The following is a 4,244-nucleotide window of genomic DNA, read 5'->3' as shown; positions in this document are numbered from 1 at the left end:
CATTGCAGTTTATGTGTAAAACGCTTGAATGCACAGCAAATACATGACATTTTTTACAGTATTCAGTATGATTCAGTAGCATAATGTGTGGATATGGGTATAGGTACCTATATATAGTTATTTTAAATATTTTAAAATAATTATTACAATCGACCGATTCTCCCGTACAACAGACAAATGTTATGGCAAGGCTATGTTATGAAGAACTTTCCATACTAAATATTGACAAAAGTTGTTTCTGTGCAGTCAGACGTTTTTCTTAGATTGTCAAATAGAAAACCTAACCTAGAAACCGCACGATCTTAGATAACAGGGTCTTCTTAACCCAGCTTCATAACATACGAGTGACGTTGCAGTTTATGTGTAAAACGCTTGAATGCACAGCAAATACATGGTATTTTGACAGTATTCTGAATGATTCAGTGTCATAATGTATGGATACCTATATATAGTTGTTTTAAATATTTTAAAATAATTATTACAATGGACCGATTCCCCGGACAACAAACCAATGTTATGCCAAGGCTATGTTATGAAGAACTTTCCATACTAAATATTGACAAAAGCTATGTGGTTGCTTTGCAGTTCAGAATGTCAGATAGAAAACCTAACTCAGATATCGCACAAAAGTAAAAAAACGATCTTAGATAACAGGGTCTTTCTAACCCACCTCCATAACATACGAGTGACGTTGCAGTTTATGTGTATAACCAGAATGCTCAGCAAATACATCACATTTTGACAGTATTCAGTATGATTCAGCAGCATAATGTATGGAAGTTGGAGCGTAACATTGCCTTGCGATAACATTGGTCTTGATCTGTCGTGCGGCGGAATCGGCCCATTAAAACTATAAAAAAATAATATAATAATAGTATAAGTGCTTGTATTTGGGCGACGACCTTTAGCTTTGTTTATCTGCAAGAACGATGACATAAAAAACAAACACCAACGACACAAGAAATATGGTTTTTGAATGACTCCAATCGGAAGCGTAGTTCCATCAAAAACTGCTATTTTTTGCACTTTTTGCTCTGTATTTCCGAAACTGCTGAACGTGCGTTTGCAAAAATGTAATTAATTATTCACTCAACTAATACGAATCAAATGTTTTGTGAATCGTTCTGATCAGATGTGCGGTTCTCTTAAAAACTGGTTGTTTTTCTGATACTGGCGCTTTTTGCTTCATATCTTTGGAACGGCTCGACTTGCCTTTGCCAAAACTAATCAACCTGTCAAATTCAAATCGAATGTTTTTTCAATCATTCAAATCAGTTCATCCATGTTCCCGATTATCGTGGATAAAACATTGCATCCAAACATAATATAATATAAGCACCCTCACACACATATATTTACATCCGATGTTTCTAAGGTATGTCAATATGTTCAGAAATTTTTGAAACGTAAAGATGAGCCAAAAATTCGTACCTATTCGTAATTAAGATGGTATGAGCGTTTTTCTCGAAGTCTTTTTGTTAGAAAAGCTTTATTTTTGCTCAGGTATTCTATCAAGTTTGAAAAGAAAATGAAATTTCACAGAACAACATGAAGAATAATTGCGACTCTAAGGTCGGAAGTTCATAGCTTAATTCGACCAATTATTCCTTCTATTGGCCCAAAGTTACAAGATATGACCCACATCATATACTGTACTCCAAGTAAAAAATGCTAGGTGATTAATTCAAACAACCGATCATCATTTAAACACATTTTATGCGGATCAGGGGTAATAAATAGTGCACCTATTTTAATCATTGCTTGCTAATAATTTCTATGTAAACCAGGTGTATGATGCATTTTGTCAAAGCAATTGGTACAAGCTGCACGATATGTACAAATAATCATCATGACTTTTGTAATGAGAAAAATTTAAATTTATCAACTTATTCAAATTGTGACAATAAAACCCTCAACGGTTTATTCTTAAAGTAACTATTACGGTTTTTAATAAAAACTAATCAATGCGATTTCCATTTAAATGATGTAGACGCTTATATCTTCAGCGCGCAGCTCATTAATAAAATCAAACATTAATACAATTTTATATAATTTAGTCGAAAATTCAATAAAATTCAATAAAAACAATTAATTTCTACATTTAGTTGTGAAGAAACGGTTCGGCCGATTTGGTTTATGATTTCGAACTTGTAGGGTAAGTTACTCAACCTGTAGAGTGAATTATAAAAATCGCAAAAAAATGAAGATGAACATTTTCACCTGTTTTTACGTTTCAAAGATTTCTGAACACTTTAGCACTAGCTTAGAAAATATGAATTATGTAGTATGAATTTATGTATTTATGTTCGGATAAAAATTTATGTCCACGATTTCGAGAGCACAGATCAGCGGATTTGAATGATTCGAAAAGCTTTCGATCTCTATTGAAAGAGAAACGTACTGAGCTGATTGATTGACGCGGCGCATACGCGCTTCAATAATTCGTATATACAAAATATTCAAAATCATTTCAAACATTCAATATTATCAAAGATGCTACAAAAATACAGTACAGGAAGTACCAGCAATTAGCCTCAATGCACGATACCATGCATCACTAGTTTTTTTTTTTTTTTTTTTTTTTAATAGAAATCTGTACTAGGGTTCTATGAGATATTGAGCTGATAGATCACCTCCTATAGAAAATGATTGCCTTTTCAAAAGGCAATAATTTTCATATTAATTTTTTTTTAATCAAAAGGCAACCCAGCGGTTGTCCTTTCTCTAAACGTGATAATATATTTTATTTAACTCATTGCCAAGAAGAAATGTTTTCACTCGGAAATATATTTCGTCTATATTTAAAGTAAAAATGAATGCTACTGCTTGAGCTTGTCCGGAACAAGGATTTAAATCCGGGACCTTGTGGTTACAAAACTGGACTATTATAACACTTGAGTATATAATATTTAATAATAATAATTCTATCATCGAATGCTTATCGGGTTGTCAACGTTTAGAAACAATGCGACCTTCTGATAAAACAGGGTCATTTTTATAATGTTCTCATTTCAGAACGATAAGAGAATCAAAACCGATATAAAATATATCAGTATTACATTTATTATTAAACTGAATAACTCTTACGGTTTATGAATATCACTGGAAAATTACTGATCTTGAACTTTTGAAACATTTTGAGATATTTTGCAAAAATAATAACATATTTTTAAATTATGTCTACCATATTTGATTACTCATTGAAAACAAATAATTAAAACTTAATCAATTACATATTAATTAATTATAGAAATAATTAAATTAATCAACATTGTCTTGATCAATTATTACATATATAAATTTAATCTAATTAAAAACATAGTATTAATTTACATTTCCAAATATATTCCAAAGAGTTCACATAATATTTTATCTATTTGCCCATAAGTTTAAGGGGTTATATAGAGTTAGGATTCTCAAAAAATCGATTTTTTAATTTTATTTTCTCAATGAACATATACTTAAAAATACACACAGAAAATTTCATATCATTCTGGTCTATTGCTAGTCGTTGGAAATGAGAGACGACTTACACGGGTGTTATATGAGCGCGATCGTGTACTTGCTCAGGTTTTTTCTACTTTTGAATGTATTCTACCACGTGAAATAAAACAAAATTTTGAGCAGTAAAAGAAAATTGAATAGCCTTTCTAATGATACTAATTAAAAATTAATCCAAACAACCGCACTACCCGAAAATTCAAAACAAAAAACTATTTGCACTTTTTCATGCACTTAAAAATAATTATTAAAGAATATTTGTTATTAATAATATAGTACACACAGATGTAAATAAAATCCCGTTATTTGTTTGTCGATATCTATTACAGTTGCGACAACAAACAAATTTGAAAAGAAGGGTCGCATCCATATACTTTCAATGCTACGGATTTGAAATTTGATATAACGGATTTTCTCGAAAATTCGTATAAAAGGAGGCCTATTCTATATGGAAACACGCCCATACCTTTGGTGACTGGAACTGATTAAAGAAACAAATTATTTGTCTAGTGAATTTTTTTTCAAATGTCCTATTAAATATAATTTTAATCCTCGGTATGCTAAATGCTTTATTTATATCTGTACTATTTATCTTCATGTTCTTTTCAACTATAAGATAAAGTAAAGATGTAATTTTTAATTACAATTAAGATATCTCAAACACCTTCAGTTCACTAACACTGTTTCGATACCAAAAATATTTTATATGTAGGTTGTATTGATATACATTACTTATATGCTTG

This window comes from Ctenocephalides felis, unplaced genomic scaffold (genome assembly GCF_003426905.1).
Source record: "Ctenocephalides felis isolate EL2017-DRISC unplaced genomic scaffold, ASM342690v1 CF-g0.4_SCAFFOLD_03570, whole genome shotgun sequence".
NCBI classification, from domain to species: domain Eukaryota; kingdom Metazoa; phylum Arthropoda; class Insecta; order Siphonaptera; family Pulicidae; genus Ctenocephalides; species Ctenocephalides felis.
This window is presented reverse-complemented; position numbering follows the sequence as displayed.